Source organism: Chinchilla lanigera, unplaced genomic scaffold (assembly GCF_000276665.1).
Source record: "Chinchilla lanigera isolate Chin_1 unplaced genomic scaffold, ChiLan1.0 scaffold00062, whole genome shotgun sequence".
NCBI classification, from domain to species: domain Eukaryota; kingdom Metazoa; phylum Chordata; class Mammalia; order Rodentia; family Chinchillidae; genus Chinchilla; species Chinchilla lanigera.
Genome location: NW_004955463.1, coordinates 10,208,509 through 10,231,997, shown reverse-complemented (window position 1 = coordinate 10,231,997; position 23,489 = coordinate 10,208,509).

Genomic DNA, 23,489 nt, shown 5'->3' with positions numbered 1-23,489 from the left:
GTGTTCAAAGTGAGGGTCATTAATGACAATATGTCCTTTACACTAATAATTTTTTACATACTCAAACATAGAACTTATATTTTGGTCACACCTCATCAATGTCAAAAGGAAGTTGGAAGGAATGAAGGAAAGAAGGAAGGAAGGAAGGAAGGAAGGAAGGAAGGAAGGAAGGAAGGAAGGAAAGCACAGAGATAGGAAGGGAGGGAGGGAGGAAGAGAAGAAAGAGAATTATTCTAAATAAACAACTTCATAATGCAACTCAAAGAACTAGGAAAGCAAGAAAAAACAAATGCAAAATTAACAGAAGGGAAAAAATAATACATTCAGAGCAGAAACAAAAAAAAAAAGAGACTAGAAATACATCCAAAAGTCAAAGATAAAGTGACTAAGTATGTCTGGAGTTGTTTCTGCATTTTCTAATCTGTTCTATTGATCCTTGGGTCAGTTTTTTGCCAGTACCATGCTGTTTTTATCACAATAGTTCTGTAGTATAATTTCAAGTCTGTGGTCAATTTCTCCCGGCCTTGCCTTTTTTGCCCAGAATTGCCTTAGCTATTCTAGGTCTCTTCTGGTTCCAAACAAATTTTAGAATTGTTTTCTATAATTCTGTGAGATATGCTGTTGGAAATATGATTGGAATTGCATTAAATCTCTATAGCAATTTTGGAGGTATGGCTATTTTCACTATATTGGTTCTTCCTACCCAAGAACAAAGGATATCTTCCCATTTTCTGATATCTTCTTCAGTCTCCTTTTTCAGAGTACTGTCATTTTCGATGTAGAAGTTTTTACCTCCTTCTTTAGATTGATTCCTAGGTATTTCAGTTTTTTGGGTGCTCTTGTGTCAGGTATTGTTTCCCTAACTTCTCTCTCATATGTTTATTGTGTACAATGCTTCTGATTTTTAAGTACTGACTTTGTATCCAGCTAAGTGAATGAATTTGGTTATTAACTTTAAAGTCTTCTGGTGGAGTTTTTGAGTATCATGTCATCTGCAAATAATGATAATTTAATTTCTTATGTTCCTATCTTTGTCCCATTTATTTGTTTCTCTTGTCTAATTTCTCTGGCTAATATTTCCAGAACTGTATTGACTGAAAGTGGTGATAGTGAACATCCTTGCCTTGTTCCTGATTTTAGAGTGAAAGCTTTCAGTTTTTGTCCATTTAGTATGATGTTGGCTGCTGGTTTTCCACAGATGGCATTTATCAGATTGAGATAAAGACTATCCATTCAAAATTTCTGTGTATTTTTTGTCATAACTTGGTGTTGGATTTTGTCAAAAGCTTTTCCTGGATCTATAGAGATGATCATATGGTTTTTGTCCTTGGCTTTGTGTATTACATTTATTGATTTATGTATGTTAAAACATCAGTTGATGTTTTGAAAAGATAAAATTGACAAACTGTCAATTAAACTAACCCAGGAAAAAGGGGAAATGGCCCAAGTAAATGAAATAAACTTTTAAGGAAAAAGAGACATTATAACTGATACTTTAGAGATAAAGGATTAGGGACTATCATGAGCAAGTATACACTAAATTGCTAGACACATAAACTACCAAAATAGAACCATGAAGAAATGGAATACCTGAACAGACCAATAACAGACTGAATCATCATGGTGCTGGGTGTGGAAGGCCCACCTGAGGACGGTTGCCAACAACATAAAAAGAGAACTGGAGGGGAAGACAGTGTGCTATTGATTCTCCTGGAGAAGCTTGTCCCTCTGAGTTTCTGAGATGAACTCAACTGTTATCATCAGAGGAGCTCAAGTCCCCACTGTCACTGAGGATGGCTGTGGTACTTTTCAGGGGAACTCTGGTGTGTACTTGGGGCATGGCTTCCTAGATCCAGTGCAAATCCCTTAGCCTGTTGGCAAAGATCCATCATCCCACTGGCATAGACTTTCTAGCTTTCACCACTAACCTTTGGACCTTCCCAGCACAGATCCATGAAACAGACTTGCATGAGATATTATTGTGGATTCTAGGCCTCCAGCTGAACTCGTGGAGGGCCTTGCCATGGCCTCTAGGTCTTCAGCAGGATTCATACAGGACATTGCCATGGGATCCAGGCCTTCGGTTGGAATCTTTGGGTCTCTAATGTATGCACAGATCTCTTGCATGTGACTCTTTGGGTAAATATTATAAAATAATCCTATAAATTATGTGTCCTGTATAAAATTGTTTCCTTTGTAAACCCTCATTGCAACAACCATCTCAACTGATGCATAAAAAGCACTCAATAAAATTCACTACTCTTTCAGGGTGAAACTCTCAATTAATTAGATATAGAAAGAATTTAACCTCAAAGCAAAAAAGGCCATGTATGTAAAGCCCACAGCTAACATCAGATTGAATCAGGAGAAGTTAGCCTTTCTGTAAACATTTACAACAAGGCAAAGATGTCCTGTTAGCCTTTTTATTCAACATAAGAAATCCCAGATGGAGCAATTATGTAGAAGAGATAGAGAATATCCATACAACAAAGGAGGGTGTGAAACTATCCCTGACTACAGGTAGCACAGAATCACATAGAACTCCACCAAAAACTCATAGAAGTAAAGCAAATTCAATAAATTTTCAGGACACAAAATGAGCATATAAAGGTCACCAGCTTTTCCATACATCAGTTGTGAAATATCTAAACAAGAATCCAAGAGAGCAATTCCATTGCAAGAGCTACAAAAAAATCTAGGAATAAATTTAATGAATCAAGTAATGTGTTTACCTTCAAATGACAACTATAAAACTTTGATAAGAGAAGTTGATGATCCAAACAAAAATGGAATGATAATCCATATTTATTGATTGGAAGAAGTATTATTAAAATATCCATACTACTCAAAACAATCTATAAATTCAATGCAATCCTTATCAAAATTCCAATGACTTTTTTACAGAACTAGAAAAGACAGTCACAAAATTCATATGGAACCGCAAAAGATCCTTAATAGACTAAACAATCATGCACAAAAATGACAAAGTTGGGAACACTGTAATACTGACTTCAAAATATACTGAAAAGCTATAGTAACCAAAACAGCATTGAACTGGCAATGAAAACAGAAACACAAACCAGTGGAACCAAGTGGAGAACTCAAAAATAAATTCACACATTTACAGCCACTTGATTTTCAACAAGGACATACATTAAAGAAAGGACAGTTTCAATAAATAGTCAGGGAACACTGGATACCCTGAACTGCTATTGCCATATACAAAAATCACTGTATACAAATATCAACTCTAAATGAATGAAAGACTTAAATATAAGATGAAAATTAATGAAGCAACAAGTAGAAAACACAGGAGAAGTGCTTTAAGAGATTGACCCAAACAATGAGTTTCTCTATATGACCACAAAAGCTCGAGAAACAAAAAGCAAAACATATGGGATTACATTAAACCAAAAAGTATTTGCAAAGTAGAAGAAGGAATCAGCAGAATGCAAAGCTAATCTACAGAATGCAAACCATTCACATTGCAAAGGATTAATACTCAGAACATATATGAAATGCAATTCAACAGCACAAAACCCCCAATTTAAAACTAGGCAAGTAATATACATACCACAAAAAAAAGATACACAAATGGCTGAAAAGCATATTTATAATTATCAACATTGCTAATCATCAGAAAAATGCAAATCAAAATCATAATTAGATATCATTTCACTCCAGTTAAATTGGCTCTCATCAAAAGAACAAAAAATAAATGCTGGCAAGATTGAATAGAAAGGAGAGTTCTTATTCATTGTTAGTAAGAATGTAAATTAGCAGAGCAACTATGGAAAAAACATAAAAGTTTCTCAGAAAAATTAGAGAACCACTACGTAATTGAGCAGTCTCACTATTGAGTACATATATCCAAATGAAAAGAAATGAGTACACTGAAGAGATGCCTGCACTCCCATGTTTATTTCAGTATTATTCACAATAGATGTTATAGAATCAAAGTAGGCATCCATTGATGCATGAACAGCTTAGTAAAATGTGATAATGCACAAAATAGAATATTATTCATCCATAAAAAGAATGATATACTATCATTTGTAGCAACCTGAGAGGAACTGGACAACATTATGGTAAGTGCAGTCAGATCCAGAAAGACAAATACACATGTTCTCACTTATATACAGAAAATTTTAAAATTCATCTTCTGGAAGTGGAGAGTGAAATAGTTTCTGGGGGGCTTGCATGAACGCAGGGTGAGAGGATGGAGAAAAGGCGGTTAACAGGGACAGGGTGCAGTTAGATAACAGAAATTCTTTTTGAGGTTGTATAGCACAGTAGATGAACAGCATTTAATTGTCTATTTCAAAAGAGCCAACCAAGGGGCATTTTGATGTTCCCAACACAAAGACATGATAAATGTTTAAGGTGATATCTGATCTTTATATAGCTTATACATATTTTGAAGTGTACCCCGTAAATATGTGCCATTATTTTGTGTTAATTAAAAATCTAATTTTTTAAATAATTAAAGCCAAAAAAGATTAAAACTAAGGTGAATCACTTTTAGCTTGAAACAGTTCAGTGTGATGGGGAGGAAGCAGAGGTAGAACGCCAAGGGATCAAATACAGATTTTCCAGTATATTTGCACCAATACTATGAAGATTAAATTAGGAATGTTATGGTGTGTTATTAAGAACATCATACAAGAACACAAAAAGCAAAGGAATAAAAAGAAGAGGAAAACAACTGGTCAAATATTTTATGTACAAGATCTCTTTTATGTGTAAATAAAATTATTAAATAGACAAAAGAGAAAATGAATAAACACATTCAAAAAGTTAGCAACATTAAATGAATACTTTTTCTGACATTGTAATTGTTCTCTTTTGAAGTAGGTTATATTTCATATTAGATTCAAACTTTTGCTTTTTTTTTTTTAATTCTGGGGACTGAACTCTTGGCCTTCCCAGTGAGCTACATCCCCCTAGCCCTTATTCATTTTTTGAGACAGAGTCTTACTCAGTTCCTAAGTGGCCCAGGATGGGCTAGAAATTGCAATTCTTCTGATTCAGCCTTTTAGAGTACTTGGAGTAACCCCTTTCTTGCTAATCCAGGTCCTGTAGTTTCAGCATAGCAGTTCTATTTCCTGACATCCAGTATAAACTCATTATTTTGTGTGGATTAAATTATGAGCTTGTGTTGCTGAGAATCAGGTTTTTCTTTGTCATATTTATATATTCCTCCTCAACACAACTTCAAAAATGCAAAACTCATTGTCCAGTTTCAACTAAAGCAGAGTTTGTATTTCATAGCTTTGTTACCTCTGTTGCAAGGCTCTTCTGCTCCACTTCAAAGGCAGTTAAAAGACTGGCATCAACACAACACTGCACAGCAAGGCCACTTTGCACTGAAGTCTTGTCAGTGCTCCTCAGTAGAGACCCTGATTTCCTTATCTGTCCAAATTATGTAAAATTAATCAATTCCTTGAAATAGCACTGAGATATTGTTTCCTTCAGTTAAGAAAAATGATTCAAAGGAACAGAACTGATCTTTCAATATATTTAGAGAGTGAAAATGTAAGGAAAATCCAGAGGGATTGTAGAATGCCTCATTCTCCTTCTTGCTGCCTTTCTATTTGATTTATGGATGATCTTATGCTTTTTCTGGTGAAAAGTAAAAAGTCTTACAAGAAGAAAGGAGCAGGGTTTCTTTCAGATTTCATGAGACTCTCCAGAAGAACGCAGCGCCAGTAAATGAGACTGCTGCTTAGTAACCATGTTAGACAATCTATTTGCTCACACCATCTCCCACCACATTTTTAGCTAGGCCCAATAAATACAGATTTTATCAGCATTTTGTCAAATGCAACATTATCACATCCTTTCCAATAAGTAGAACATTCTCAGTCCCTCTCCTTTCCTCTCCCTTGCAGGCATTCACATATACGCTCACGCCCACAGAGAGAATTCCGTTATTCCATACACACAGCCACAGCCCTCAATTCATGAACTACTCATATCTCCTGTATATTTGAGTATATTTATGTATATTACATGTGTGTGTGTGTGTGTGTGTCCAGATTTCAAAATAACAAAGTGCTGACGGCTGACATCCTTCATGATTGAAGAAGAAAAGGAGAGGCACCAGAAGTCATGAGCAAAGTGCCTATCACTGGTATTACTAATGTAGTCGTAAACCGCACTCCTGACCCTTTAAGATATGACCACAGCAGACAGGCAGGGAGGTATTAAAAGTGTTCATTCCAAATCCGTGGGAAATATCTGTGAATACAAGCAACAGAAAGACCCTATATCCAGGGAGTATATTTTCTCATGGAGGAAGATAGGAAATAAATAATATGTAAAATAAATAAGTTAAATATTATTCTGTTAGAATGTAAATGCTTTAAAGTAAACACAACTGAATAAAGAAGACTAGAAGATGAGATGGCAGCAAATACATCCTTAAAGAAAGCTAAGGAGAAATACACTGAGCATAAGGGTAAGGAGATTGCAGGTAGTGTGAAACCCTTACCAGGGTACAGGTGGTACACAACCTGAATAACCCCTCACAACAGTTCAGTGAGGGGCGGACAGCAACAGCTGCAAAATGCTTGGTTCATGAGACACTAACAGGTTTGTGAGAAAGGGTATCATGAGATTGGAGCAGAGAGAGCAAAACAGCAGGGAGAAACAGGTGAGAGGAAGAATGGCTGCACAGACTGTCTGAGTTTCCCTCTTATTACTAATTGTGATTGCTTTTATGTGAGATCTCCATAGGTAGAACCATATGTGAAACTCGAGCCTAATTAGCGGGGTTACTGGTTCATGGCCACTCTTGATTTTTGACTGCTGCACTAATGACCCCGGAAGGTCAGGAGGCAGCACGAGGGCAGGAACTAAATGCATCACTTTGGACCAGGCGGGAGCTCTGTGAATCCTGCCTCTGTCACTTATAGGAAATGAAATTCTGGGTTAATTTTTTGACTGTGTGTACTGAAAGAGTCCAACACAGGAAAATGGTTACTACCGTTGAGCAAACTAGCATATTTCCTATCTTGCAGTTACCTTTTGGTAAGAATATTTGCTTTTACTAGTAAGCTAATATGATAGGACCCAAAATAAAAGAAAGTGCATGGAGCTTTAAACCTAAAATAACTGGTAGTCTGTATTGGAGACCTGCAAATGCTTTTGGAAATTGCCCAGTAACACATATTCTAGACTTAGTGGCCCATTTGGTCAATGTTGGAAAATTCAGTTGTTACACTGTAGTAAAAAAACAGCCCAAAACATGTGAAATGAATACATGTGATTTTCTCCTCCAATAAAATTTAACATACAAAATCACAACAGGTCATAGTTCACCGACAGCCTGTAGTTTTCAACTCTCTGTCTAGAGGAGATCTATCCCGTTGTTCATTTCTGTGACAATGGAAACATCCTGTGTCAGTGCTGCAAATCCAGTGGACAGGAAAAACATGTAACTACTGAACCGTTGACATGTGACTAGCGTGACTCTAAGGTTCTACATTTTTTATTTTATTTCATTTTAATTAATCGTAATTTAAATAACCACACAACACTAATAATTACTACATTGAATAGCTCTGGGCTACAAGAAAATAGGGAAAATATAGGACTAGAAAAATACAAAGACTATATTAAAAATATCAGAGTCATATTGAAACAAGGAAGTAAGTAGTACTGATTAAGAGTTTAACTGATGGCTGTAAGAACGAAGCACCATTTGAAATCCATCTTGAAAAGTAAATAGAATTTGCTATGCTTCATTATAATCTTGGATGCAGAACCAAAATAGAAATAACCAATGTTGCAATATATTTCTTATAGCAGCCATACTTAATAATTGAAAGGTATTTTATACTTAGGGCCACCTTTTAGATACTCCACTATTGTACTATGGTGCAAGGGAATAAGTATAAGTTTAGAACTACAATGAACTGAGTTATAGCTTTGTTTTTCATTTTACTTCTCATATAAGTTGGATGAAGTTTCTTTTTTTACCACTTTTAAAACAGTTTCCTCATCTTTAAGGTGCACAAAATAAAAGACAAATAATAGGAAATAGGGAGATAGGGTGATAGACCTTTGCAAAAGATAAGGGGACCAAGAGATGGATAGACAGGAGGGGACTGAAAAACAATTGAATGGATTACGTGCACATGCCAACTCTCGGCAGTGAATGTAAGCATTATATATTGCCGACATGGACCAAGGAAAAAATAAAATTAAATAAAATGATAGAAATGATACTGAGCTCTTAGATATTTTGTAAAAATTGAAAACGAGTCAATTATATAACAATAATGTTAAAAATTTGAGATTCAGTAATTGAGTTTTATTTAATTCTTGTCATCATATGTATTTAATTTTTAATGGAAAAAGTAAAACAAAGTTTCAAAACAAAATAGGAGAGTTACAATAGTCAATACATTGCATATTGTTATCTTCAAAGTAGTTATTCCTAGTACAAGATGTAGGCATAAGGGGTTGGGGATTTAGTTCAGTGGCGCAAGGTCTTGAGTTTGATTCCTGGTACCAGAAAAGAAACAAGATGTAGGCATAAAATATTCTCCAAATGATATAAACACAAGCTTTTCTTTACAGTGAGCTAAGAGAAACTAGTAATATAACTATCGTGTATTTTTTTCCTTTTGTCTTCTTCCCTATCCTCCCAGTTCCTCTGTCCTTGTGAATAGTTTCTTCCCACTTCATATCTATTGCACACTTTGGATCTTATTTGCTCTTTCAGTTTCTCATAGCAGGGAGACAATATGATGTTTATACATGTTGATTCTTTTTTTTTCCCCCTGGTACCAGGAATTGAATTCACGACCTTGCACTTGCCAGGCAGGTGCTGTGAAGCTGAGCTAAATCCCCAGCCCCAATGTTTACACATGTGACTCTGGTTTATTTCACTTACGAATATGGTTGCAAGTTGTATCCATTTACTTATAAAAATCATTTTATAAATATCATTTTAATCAACTCTCCCAACTCTAAGAAGCAAAATCACCTTCTTCTGCTGCTTTTCTTTCTCCTTCTCCTTCTCCTCCTCCTCCTCCTTCTCCTTCTCCTCCTGCTCTTCCTCATCTTCCTCCTCATCCTCTATCATCCTTCCTCTTCCCCCTCTTCCTCCTCTTCATCTTCTCCTTTTTACCTGTATTGTGGATTGAACCTAGGGCCATTACCTTGAGCTACATTCCCAAATCTTTTTTTTTATTTTTTTATTTTGAAGCAGGGCTCTCAATAGTTTGCTCAGATTGACCTAAACTTGTGATCCTACTGTCTTAGCCTCCTAAAGGGGTGGAATTATATGTGTGAGACACCATGCCCCACTTAATATCTTTTTTCTTAATGGGGAGATATTCACCTATGACCTGTAAAGATAGCTTTCCCAAAAATACTACTTCTGAATGGTAGAAAGAAGCTCTGAAGGCTCAGCACCATTTACATCTATTCCATTGTCTTTTTACTACCTGTTATTAATATTTTTCTCAAGAAAAACTCATGAAATGTTAGCAACATCACTTCTTGACTGAATCTGTCATCTTGGTGGGTTTAAGATATTCAGTATGATGGCCCTTCCTCCCAGTAGTCAATTATAGTTTCTAGTCAGGTTTTGAATTTTGACATGAAATCTGTTCCAATTTCACATGAGTTTTTAAATAATTTTACAAGATATATATCCATCTGTGTAATCATTAATCAGTGTCATAGTCTACAGCAATGAATCTTGTCATTTAGAAGCATTATGTACAGCAAGGAAAACATGATAACACATAGGGCTTTATATTTTAACCATTCTTTGATGAGAACTTGTGCTGTTTTGTCCTTTTTAATAGCCTATGCTTAATTTATACTTTCAAAAGAAAGTAATAAATTATTTCAAATGTAAGTGATTATATTTCATTCCAGCTTTAACCCCAGCTTGCTGCTTAACCCTGAAAACCACAGCCAAAAGCAATGTGATAACCTCTCTTACTTCCAATGAAAAGGTAATAAAATGGCATAAATAAGCGCAAGTGTTTTCTTTCTTTACATCATAGCAGAGCACAGATTAGCAACAACAAACCCTGTAAAAAGTTAAAAGCCAAAATTTTTAGCGTTTTACTTATTCTAGCCCCTCATTCTACTTCTTATAAATTGTTCTCTCTTAACTAGGATTCCCCAATCCCAAGTAGTCCTTGTGGGATTGTATGCTCCTGGTTGCATATGATAAGAAACATACTGGTTTGCTGTACCATACTGATGTCATTTCCCACTGTAATGACAAACTGTAAGCAGAAGGAGAAGCTTCCTGGCTCAGCAATCAAACTAAATGAATTAGACTTTCTCTTTCCAAATCTGACACCCAAACCCTTCATCACGCAAGACTGAGCTAATATTCTTGATTTTCTCCTGATGGGATTGGAGGTAAGGGCCACACACCCACCATGAACCACATCACACCCATCCATTAATGAACCACACCCACCATATCACTGGAGGGAAGAGAAAGTCAAGGCAACAAAAGAAAAATATCAGTTTCTTAGTTGGGCTTTCTTTCTCCATTCAGTTGAACTTGGTGTCTTTCATGTGATCCCAAATTAAACTCAGCTTCCAATGGCTTTGCCATATTCAAAGTTATTAGTCCTTGTATAAGTCTACATTTGTTCTATTCACATTAGAAAATTTTAGAAATGTAGAACATGAACATGGAAGCAATTGGGAAACATAATTTATTTACTTGTTTCATTCATTTGGTCATTCTAGATAGCCAAACTGTGGTCCCGAGAGACAAAATTCCTTTCACAAAACTTTAATGCTAAGCAAGAGTAAAATTGTTGCTATTCTTTGATGACTGTAAAAGTGAGTATGACTTCTCAAATTACTCTGAAATTTTTCCAGCACCAATTGTATTAATTAAGTGATGAACTTCAAAGCCTGTTTTAGGTTTGAATGCTATTACTTTATTAGAGTTCTTTCCCCCAATAGACTTTACTACCTTTAGCTGAGCCAATAATCTTCATAGACATGGATGCTTTATTCACATTATAGTTTAGGCGGCTTTGTTTGTCTCTTAATGACTGAGAATAAAACTTTAAAGAAAAGAATCTCTGTGGGTGGTCTAGCATTGCCTAGGAATAAATAATCTGTGCTGCCAGAAAACATTACTTGATTATCAGTTAGAATTTGCCTTTGTTCCTCGGTTTCATCTCATTAAGCATCTTTTTTATTCCTGCAGACCACACCAGAGTATAGTTCTCCCTCTTGGCTACCTCCATACTTTTCAAAGTTGGCAAGCTTCTGATTTTGATTGATCCCCCTTTATTTCTTCCCAAGTGCTAACTTGTACCTTCAATGGATTCATGTCTCTTGTTCTCTGAGATTCAATCAATGAAGATTACAAAAGCTAAAGAACTATCTAACAATCACTCCACCCCTCCCTTCATTTTCTCACAAAAGATTTTTTTATCTTATCACTTTCCTTCCAGAACTACCACATACCTTAATTAAATTATTACAATTCTTTTGAGGATTATGAATAAATCTTCATTTGTTTTCTTTATTAGGATTCAATCTGCTTTTGTTAATTGTATAAATGGTCCCCATAGGCAGAAAAGCAATATAATTCAAATGAAGCAGGGCTTTTTGTTAAGGATAGTCAATTTGATTAACATCACCATCAATATGATGAATGGAAGCATTTTGGAACAAGTTGCCCAGTAACTTGAAATTGACAACATAATGTGTGTGCCATTAGGTCTAGAACAATAAATTTAACAATTTATCATAGCATTTCTTTGGGATGCTCCTTAGTTTAAGATAAAATAATGATTCTCTGCATTTTCATGATATTCATTCCCAGATTCAGTGCTTATAAATAAACTTTATCATCTTTGTGCTTAAATGATGTGGAAATCAGTGGAGTTCACCAAAGCTGAAGAAGTGAAATGGTAATTCGGGGATCTAGATTCAGGGATTAGAGTGATTAAAATTGATTACCCTTCTATAGCTAACATTATGTGGTTAATAAGGAAGGATTTATTGCCGATATAAGTAAATGTTCATGGGGACTACTTTAATTGCAAACCACTAAATTATGAATTCCAACTATAGACTTTCCTTGTGCCAACCAAATGTTTACCAACATTCATCAGGGGATAAATATCTGATTAACAAATTTCCTGTGATGAAATAGATTAAAGAAAATGTACCTTGTGATTAGATTAAGAGTACTTTGAAAATAAACATTCTTCCAAGAGGCTAACTCTAATTAATCAATCTCTTACATGATCTAGAACTAATATTCTAGACTTTAGAACAGCAGGAAATATGTATTGACTGTTCAGGGTTTTGTGAGGGTGTGTGTGTGTCTGTGCATGTGTGGAAATATGTGTGCATTGCTATTTTGCTGTTGTTTTTATTTTCTTGTGTTTGTTCTGCTGTTTTACTGGGAAAGAAAAGATAATTTATGCAAGGTCCTTTCCAGTGAAGCATCAGTAAAAGGAAGAAGAAGACAGAAAAATATATTGTGAGGTATTTATTTACTTGACAGAAAAAATGAATTCATTATAGCCACAAAACTGAGAAGCCCCAGCAACTAAATATAATCTGCTCTATCTGAAAGAAAAACATTGACAGAAAAAATATAGATACCATATATGAAATCTAACTACTTCTTTCCCAGCATTCCTACAAAAATGGAAATTGATTCTTAAATTAAAAAGTCCATTTAAATCATCAAGTTATTATCAGTGAATAGCTGCTCTTCATCCAAACTCTCTTAAATTCATCAATTGTTAAGGTATCCCAATTTTTTATTTACCTTTTAATTTCATTATTTTCTATTTATCACCCCTAAGGACTTACTGTTGTATTCTTTGAAGAAACCACCCCTTATTTCTCTTTCAGTAAACTGGAAAGGGCAAACAGAGAATAGAAAATTTATTTTCAAGAAATATAGAACTAATGTAATTTTAAAACCAAAAAATATTTTGTAGATTAAAAAGTTGATTCCAAGCTCTAAATCTTGGCAGTACATGAATCTTTTAGTACAAAGTGAATTAGATGCAAATGCAGAATAAACATCTTCAGAGAAAACAGAAAAGTTTAAACATTCTTTGAAAAAAGGAAGACTAAAGGAACATAAATCAAAATCTCATCTCTCTCTTCTCATCACAGTTTTCTCAATAGTTACCTTGTTTTCCCCTGTTTCTTCAGTGAAGGCTAAAATATACTGTCTTAGTTACTTTTCTTATTACTGAGATAAAATACTTCACACCCAAAGTTAAAGGAGAAAAATTTTATTCAACTCACAGTTTGTAGAGGTTTCAGGTCATAGTTGGCTGACTCCAAGGCAAAGTGGTGTGGCAGAGAGAAACAGTTCATGGCAGGTAGAAGGCAGAAGGCAAAAGGCAGCAAGTGGCAAGCAACAAAGCAATAGCCCTCTTTCTGGGACTTCTATTTTACTGAAACTATCTACACTTAGGGAGTGTAGCACTCACCCCCTTAATCTTAACATTATACCATAGACCAACCCCAGCATCCCATCCTTGGTCCTAGCATCACACACCCTAGATCCAGTCACCTCCAAAAAGCCCCACCTATGACCCTATGACCACATGAGGCTTTAGGAGGACATCTACAAACAAGACATAACAAATACTAAAGAACAAGGTCAGTAGATTCCTTTCTACTATAGAATATGCCAGGCCTGTTTCACTAGGGTTAAGATTAAGGTAAAACAAAAGCATATCATGGAAGAAGAACATTTTGGGCTGAAGGCAAAAGAAATGGGGAATATTGAAATGTATGAATAAAAGCTCAAAGCAAATTTAAAAATTGTGGCCATCTTAAATCAAAAATGTAGCCTTTTTAAGTTGCAATAGTGATTCACACACTTATGCATTGAGACACGTACCATATTCTGAGGTAAATAGATTTCTTTAATGTTGTTCTGAATGGTATATAATGAAAGTGTTGTAGATACTGTTAATATATATTTTATGCTATTTTTATATCTTTTCTTTTTAAAAACCTGCTTACTAGTTTTATATAGTCTTCTAGGGTTTGACATAGCTGTGTGATTTTCTTTGGTTTTTTCACTTAGTATGTTTTTGTAAGAGCAGTTTTAGGTTTATACCAGAATTGAGGGAAAGTACAGATTTCCCCATTTACCCCTGCCCCACAGATGCACAAGCTCCCCAATCATCAATATCCTGCACCAGAGGGGTACATTGGCTGTAACTGATAAACCTACACTGGCATATCAGAGTCACCCAGAGTGCAGAGTTCACATTAGGGCTCTTTCATGGTGTATGGGTTTCAATAAACATGTGATGATATGCATTTACATATGATTATTATAGTCTCATTTAGATGATTTTTACAACCCTATAAATGATCCATGCTCCCAGTATTCATACTCACCCCAAACTTCCAACCCTTGGCAACCACCAATCTCTTTACTGTATCTATACTTCTGCATTTTCCAAAATGTCTTGTACAGTAGTTGGAATCATGCAGTGTGTACCTTTCCCTTATTCATTGCCTTGACTTAGTATTGTGCATATAAAGTTCCTCTGTGTATTTTCTTTTTTTTTTTTTTTTGGTTTTTTTCCTGTACCGGGGATCAAACTCATGACCTTGCGCTTGCCATACAGGTGCTGTGCCACTGAGCTAAATCCCCAGCCCCCCTCCATGTATTTTCATGGCTTCCTATCTCTGTTTTAATGTTAAATAATGTTTTACTAAGTTTCCCAGGCTATGATCAAATTTGCAGTCCTCCTTCATTTCTAAACTTGTGTGCCCCAGGGTCTGGGTACCTTTATGTGTTCTTGGGCCTTGTGTTTCCCTGGAAAGAGCTGCTGGGGCAGCCTTCATGCTCCTGACCTAACAGTCATTGCCCTACTGGAGCAGAGGAGGTAGACAGGGCAGAGAAGGTATCTGCCCATCTGGGTTGTCTGAACTTGGCTGGACCATTCAGGGTAGTCCCTGGAGTTGTCCTACGCTGTGTGAGTCATGGCCCTGCCAGGCCAGAGCCCACTCCATCTGGCATAAGAAAAGACCATATACTGCCACCAACTGTGTCCAGAAGCTCCAGCTCACTTCTTCTTTAGCCCAACTTGCACATCCCAGTGAGGTCTCAACCTCTTTCCCTTCTCGCTCCTCCTCTGTGGGAGGAATGACAGCAGTGGTCAGGAACCAGCATCTCCAAGTAGCTTAGAGTTAACCATATTTCCCTCAACTTGGGCAGTGGTCCTTTGGCCCCTCCCCTTCAGATGTATCCATTTCTAGAGTTAATCGCCCCCAATGTCTAATTTCCTTGGGAGTTGTCATTAAAGGGGAAAAATAGCTGGTGCCCAGGGATGGACATCTCCAGGGAGCCAAGGATTGTACAGCTCAATGGCAACCATGCCCACTTCCCGACAGGCACATAACAAGCCAGACCTTTGCTGTATGTTGACAACGCACATTTATAAATGTATTTTCTATTACTGTTTTTAGCCTTTCACATATAATGAGAGGCCTTACACTGTTAATACTTAGATCAAATTTGATGGGTTATATCTGCATCTTATAATACTTAGGTCATATTTGATGGGTTATATCTATGTACACTGTTACAGGTGATGGATGCCTCAAGAGAGAGAAGAGAAAACAAAAGTAATGGTTTTTGCAGAAATGTGTCTGCACTTTGTCAATTGGATCCGGGCCCCTTTATGCCATCCCTTTTTTACCAGGGGCCACTGTCAGGTTACCTTCCTCTGCCAACTGCCAACTGCCATCTGAGGCCAGTGAGCACATACTCCTGCCTCCACATGGGTCCTTGTCCATCGCCTCGACCAGAGCCGCCATGCAGCATCTCAGTCTCTCTGTGACCCTATCCTGACCCTGTAGCCCTCTCCGGCCCACACCCAGTCCCCAGTGTCCCCTCCAGCCCATACCCCACTGTCCAAGAAGGAAGAGCATGGTGCTGCGGACAAGATGAGGTAACTCTGTCCCAATATCAGGCTCTCACAGAGCCCCACCTCCAGGGTCTTAACGCACAGGGAATATTTTAAAAATGAATTTTGAAACAACCCCATAAATCCTGCATCCCCCAAAAAGCAAAACTAATCTTGATTTTTGTGCCAAAAATGGTGGACATGCTAGCTAAGCATCCTTGGGACCAAGCTGTTGCTTGATTTTAATTTACTGCTTTCTTCTTAACTAATCCACATGAAAAGTTGAGGGGCTCTATGATGGTCTGGGCCCAAAGGTTCTTATGGCTAGTTTGCTAGTAACCTAAGTTTAATGTGAGGAGGGGTTATGACACCACTTTCTCATCATTCCAGGGGTGTGTTTGCCTTGGCCGACCCCACATGAAAGGGGTCAGTACACATTCTGCTTCCCTTCCTTTCCCGTGGCTCTGTGTCCAAATTGTGGACTGTGCAGAAGAACCTGCAGCCAGAATTGTTGGACTATATCTTGACTGCGGGCTTGCAATGCAAAGCCTGGCTGGTGTCACACATTATTTTCTGTAAAAAGGATCATTTATATATATATTTTAAAATTTTCTATTTTCTAAATGTAGCAGAGTTTAGGTACTTACCTACTTTAGAATATCTTGATTACTTCAAAATTGGGGCAATTATAAACAAAGCTGCTATCAACATTTTTGTGCAGGTAGAAAGGAACCTGATTGCTGGACCAGAGAGCTGGGATATGGTAAGGTTGATGAGAAATCCCCAGCTGGTTTCCAAAATGGTGGTACCATTCTACATTCTCTCCAACAATGAACGAGACTTGCTGTTGTTGTGTACCATAGCAACTATTTGGTGTTGTCACTGTTCTCAATATTGGCTGCTCTAATGTGTGTGGCAGTGTTTCATTATTGTTTTAATTTTCATCCCCTTGATGACATAGGGCAGGCAGCATCTTTTCACATGCTTATTTGCCATCTGTATATCTTTTTGTGTGAGATGATATTTTCTTTTAATTTAGAACAAATGAAGCTGGACATGGTAGCACATGCCTATAATCTTAGTACTCAGGATGCTGAGTTGGGAGGATCACCATGAATTCAAGGCCAGTGTGCACTACATAGTGAGACCCTGCCTCAAAAAGAAAACAAACAAACAACAACAAAAATGGAAAAATATGTATTATCTTTTGGTTTAGTTATTACCACATAGAAAAAGTATGGCTATGCCAGCAAATACAACTAAGGCACCGTTAACCTGGTTGTTTTGTACCTTAATTTCAAATACAGTAACCAAGAAAAATTAAGGCTTGATTTTATAAGCTTGAGATTGAAAGCGCTTCTTTGGAGAGGTTGGTGCTCCTTGCTGCACAGGAGTTTTTCTATGCAGTTTCAGTGCTTTCATGTTTCTTGAATGAACTTAGGTGATATCTGCAATGCAGACATTTAACATCATCCTTGAACAGAGGATTCAGAGTCCCTAATAACAAGAAAAATAGCCATGAAGAAGGGAAAAGGAAAGATTACATGTGGCTTGTATATCTCCTTTCATCCTATCTCGTCTCCCACGGCAATACTCTCCTTCACAGTGCTCAAAGAAGTGACAAGTCCCAAAGCCAGAGTCACCCATTTCCTTGTTCCACCTTCAGTCTGGTCTCCGTCCCTTTTCTCTGAACCTGCGCCCTGAGGAAGGGCTCCAGGGTGATGATCTTTGCTTTCTTTCTCATCAACTCTCATTCAGGAGCTTCTTGCTGTCAGTGCACTTGCTCATCTCTTTAGTTCAAACGTGCCCCTTACAAAAATATCTACTGACCCTGACCTTTGAAAAGAGCAAAAGGAGTTTTTAGCTAGAGCTAACAGGGAGGAGATGAAAGGCTTGACAGTCTCTATGGAATCCAAGGATACTAAAATTTCTCAAGGTTCATCTCTTCCCTCTGTTTGCCAAATCACTGTGCTTCTCTAACAACTAGAGCTAGTAAATCTGCAGCAGAGGTAAGGAAGGGAGAGAGCCCTCAAAGTGTAAATTATAGCCTATAAAGGGGGAAAGAAAACTTGTCATCTTTCAACCTAACTTTCCTTGGCAGAAATAGCCTTTAAGAATTCCCTTTAAATGAGTACTCAACTTCTGGCAGGCTTCTTGTGACTTGAACCCTTCTGTTCAGGAATGATTATTTAAGCTCCCCAGTTTAGCTTCATAATACAGTGTTTAGAAAGCTTTTTTTTAAATTTTCTTTTATCCTATGACAAGTTTTTCCTCCCTAATACTACTTTATTTTCCCAGGAACTGAACTAGCTCCAAGGTTATATTTACGACTGCCTCTACGTGTAAACTATTTAAACTTATTACAGAGACAGAGAGAAAAAAATCAAATATAAATTAAAGAATGTGCTTAACTACCTTTCTGTTTGAGATCACTGCAAGACTTTTGATACAATATTTAATTAACAGCAATACAGCCAAAGATAGCTCACTTTCAAAAACTAGAAACACACATAAAAGCGGAAACTCTCCTCTCTCTTCATTATCTTTTTGTGTGTGTGCTTCTTTAATTAAATATCCCCAGGTCCTGGTGATCCTGCGGATGTTTAACACAAAACCTGTTCATTAGAAATGCTTTACACTTATCACATCTTGAAGATGGACTTATCAGCCTTTTCTTTCAATTGCATGTCTCAGATTAATATGCATTGTGAGAGAACTTATTTGACAGGTTCAGAAGGGTTGAACAGCAGAAAAGATAACATTAGGAGTTTTACCAGAATTAGTAAAAAGAGGCAGAGTGGCTGTGCTAAGTCCGAGTCAATAGCTAAGTTTGAATGAGTACATGTGCTATTATCTCATGGGCACATAAAAGAGGAAGGGAAGAGATAAGAGGGTGTATTTCCCACCTGTTAGCACATCTATAGCTTTATTCTAATCCTCATATCTCTCCATGCCCTTCACGAGGGCTTATTCACCCAGCTCCAGTGGGCCCACTGAGTTTGGATGTCTTAGATGACTGCTAATGAAACAGTAATCCTCTCATTTTGAGTTCCACAACAACTGCAATCCAAAAACTGCATAGATGTCCATTTTAGCTTTTAATGGAAAGATGGCTGGCTTGTCTCACTCACTTGATAGCTCCATCTGTCCCTGATGCAGAGATACTGGTGAAGAGCAGGATCCTTATGAATAGACCAACAAGATGTAGAGGCTTCCCCTAGTCACTGCAGCTCCATGCATGCCACCCTCTTCTCCAGACTTGCAGGAAAAATCCCCCAAGTCAACTTCCCCTACACCCTCATCTTTCCACTATCCCTTCTTCAAACATTCTTGCTCTGCACAGCAGTGCTCAGACATCAGGAGAAAGATGGGACAAGTCTGTAATAATAAAGCAGGCAGCAAAGACAGATGTGGTCAGTCACATCTCTAGCCATCAGCATCAGCTGCAAGATTATTTTCCTCCAAAACACTTTGCCATTGGTGCTTGACAAAGAGCTATACTTTCTTTGTTCTTATGAAACGTTCAAGGTAAAAAACAGAAATGTTTATTGGAACAGGAAATGTGGTACATCTGGCCCTCAGGAGAAAAGAGCATTGGCCAACTGCTGGATACACCAGAGCGAAGGCTTTGTTAAAATCTTTGCTTTGGTTTTTAGGGTCTGCATTCCTTTCTGATTTCCAAATATCAGTCCTGTGTCTGCACCATGGTCTTCACTGTCATTTCCCTTCTTAGTTTGATTACTTTTTTCTCATTTAAGGATAGCTATTTCCACTTAAAAAGGGAACTCAAAAATGGTTTTTGTCAGCATGCAAGGAATGATGAATGTGAAGGGGCAGAGTGGTAGGTAAATACAAACTACAGAGCACTTCAAATAAGAAATATCTTCTTTCTCAATGTTTGGTTTCATTTAGACTTTTTAAATGACACATATCCTGCCAAACATAAGGTACTTGCCTTGTTCTTGCCTTAGAGGTCCCCCCAGGTGAGCAAAAAAGAAATAGGTTTAATCCAATGCAATGTACAATCATTAGGCCTGTGAAAAGTGTGATGGAAGATTTGGAGGGAAAAAATGAAAGAATGAACATCTCATCATGATGAGTACTCAAGGCAAAGAATTGTATGAGTTCATATTTAGAAAGTAAAAGAGCAGGTCTAGGGGAAAAAGCCCAAACATATGTGCAGGACAAGGCAGGAACTGAGTGGATAGAAAGCAGATTTCTCACAGTAAGTAGGGATCAGGTCTCAGTGATCTTCATAGTCCAGGTTGCAAAACCTCTGCAATATCCTAAAAGAAACAAGAATATGTTTGGAGATGAATGACCATGAGTGTCCTAGGAGTACCAAGTCAAAAGCACAGTTTGTTTGAACACTAATGGAAGAGCATAGACATCCCCTTGAATATCACAAGATTTAGCTCGAGGTTCAGTATCAAAAACTTGTCTGAGAGAGGGAAAGGAAAAGTTACAGATGAGCAGATACCAGAAGAACAAATGATTCCGTGCCACCAAATCTGAATGACCTCAAAAGGAAACAAGGTATGTTTGTCTGACCTAGATCTGTTGATATTAACCTTATTTTCATCTCACTTGGCTCATTTTCTTTGAGAAATATCATCCCTCATTAGCTGGTCTGTAATCACTAGTACATAGTCACTTTTCTTTGTGAGCTGGAGCAGTGGTGTGTTATGTACAGACTGGAACCAACAAGGGTACTGGAATGATAGATTAGAGAAAAAAAACTGTAATCAGTGATGGAAGGTTACCGGCAGCTTTCCCTAAGTTAAAATTTCAAAGTTTCAAGAAAATGTATTGTTATTTCGAAGATGATATATTTTAAGAATAAAAAAGAGAAAATTCCTACTTTTTTTCCACCAGCCAATGAAAGGAATACAGAAAATTTGTACTTATACACAATGAGACCCTACTCAGTCATTAAAAGGGATAAAATCCTGTTACTTATGGCCAGTTGGATGAAGTGGATGTCATCATCTTAAATTATTAAAAAATCAGGTACAGAAGGATAAGTGTCAGTACTACATGATCTCATTCATGCATGGAATAAAAATATTGATCTTCAGAAGTTGAGAACAGAATGATTGCCAGAGGCTGGGGAGAATAGAATGGAGGAATGATGGAGAATGGTTAGTCAATGGCTACCAAATCATAGTTACACAGAAGCAAAATGTCCTGTGTGCTGTTACACAGTAAGGTGAGTATGGATAATGATAAAACACTGTGTACTTCAACAATCTAGAAGACAAGATTTTTTTTAATGTTTTCACCATAAAGAAATGATAAATGTTGGATGAGATGTATCAAAACATCATATGGTGCTCCATAAGAAACACAATATTTACGTATCAGTGTATCAAAATATGAATATAAATTTAAATAAATAAGTGGGATATTCCTAGAGGCTGCAAGATAACCAGATGGTTTCCTAAAGTCAGTTCAAACCTTCACATACTGGGAAAAGAGGGGGGGGGTTAACTGGAGAGTTGGGAAAACTGTTACAAAGAGATCCACATGAGAAGAGTTTAGACAGCAATGACAAGTTGTGTGAAGATGATGTGAGATTGTCAGATACTTTTATGATCCTTTCCTTCAGTCCAGCTTATGTACCTTTTGAAGAAGCACACGGCTTGATGGGGAGGCAGCCTTGAAATCAATTGACAGAGCGGGGAAAACATTAACAGCATCTGCAGCCACAGGACACTGCTATACTGAGATTTGTTGCAGGACAGAAATGACAGCTATGTAATAACATCTTACTGATATGGGCTTCCTGAGCAAAACTGGGGGGAAAAGAAGGGATACTCTAGCAGAAAGTGTTTGCAGCATCACTCAGGGGATTTGATGCACAGACTGGCCTACAAAGGAGTTTAAGAGTGAAAATGGAAACCCTGCTTTAGGCAAGAAAAGGCAGTGGACCAAATCAGCAGGTCCTGGGGACATCTGTGGCACAGGGCTTCAGCTCCATTTTTAACCCATTCTGTCTCAGACTCATCACAGTTTGGGTTTCTCCCATTTGAAGCATCAGTGGATGTTCAGTGCTAGGGTGACTCTACAGAGACGCTACTATGACAGGTTAAAGTGAGATGAAATCATCTGCTGGCACAAGTAAATTTCATAGACACAAATGCTGTCTTTACCTCCGTGCTGCTTATAATAACCTTTAATAATTTCAACAAAAACCCATTCCAAAATCACTGTCAAAATTCATTGATTTGTTATTTTTGAGTGCACAGACCAACTTTCCCTTGAATTGCTTAATTTACTTTAAACTTCAAATCCACAAAACCTAAAATATTGCTTTAATTGTTTTAAAATGGGGAAACCATAGAGCAGTATCAGATCAAACTGCACAAAATCAATACAGGATATTTTTCTAACATGTTACAATCACAGTTCAAAATGGCCTTCATTTAGTGTGTTGCTATATATATTTTTTTGCCTCCAGGGACAGTTTTGATGCTAATCCAAATTTTTCAAGGCAGGAAATGAGGTGTCTGGCGTGGTAAAGAGAGTCGTTCATCAGAGTTATAGTTTTTCCTGGTTGGGGATATAAACGGAAACATCTAAATAGCTTAAGAAAACTGATCTTATGATATCCCTGGAAAAGATATAGAAGCAGTATAAACCATTGTTTATTTACCACTTCCCAGGACCTAAGCACTTTAAGGTTAGTGATACATAAATAGATTCCAGCTTCATGAAAACATGTGAAACATTGATGCTTCTTCATTGTAATTTCTGGTGTTGCTTGTGTGTTGGGCAGAGGGCAAGAGACTCATCAGGGAAAACACAATATCTAGTTCCACATCTCTCCCCACTCATCCTTTAATGACTTGATTTTTTTTCTCCCTTTATTATCAAGTTATCTTCCATTTCAACAACTCCAAAGGGTGTCACTGGGTTTAATTTGTGACATCACGCTTATTGATGAACCGTGCCTGTTTCAAACCAGATAGTTCTAAACACTACTGGAGACCCCCAAAAAAGGGATTCAGGGGGCTGGGGATTTAGCTCAGCAGCACAGCACTTGCCTAGCAAGCATAAGGTTGTGAGTTCGATTCCTGGTACTGGAAGAAAAACAAAAAAACAAAAAAACAAAAAAAAAAAGGGATTCAGTTTCCTAACTTGTCAATTTACTCTAAATCTGAAGAAACAAGTATATGTTTTTAATACTTATTGGGGAATTTCATTATTTTACCATTTATTTGAGGGTTTTGGATAAAAGATAAATGCAGCTTATGTGTTCTGGGGTCAGATTCCCCACTCTGCTATTTAGGATCTGAGTGACTATGGTCTTCTGACTTAATTACTAGAGCTATAAATGGTGCTAATTGTATAATATATATAATATAAGTTTGTGAATATTAAATTAGTAATCATGCATAATGATAAAAATGTTTAGAGATATACTCACTAAGTAGTAGTATTCATTTATTTATTCAGGAAATAAGTGCTGAGTACCAATTTCTGGTAGATATGCAGATGTGAGTACCACAGTCTCCATTCACGGAACTTACATTCTAGAGGAGAGAGAATGACTGGGGAAATGTAGCATTAGAGTGA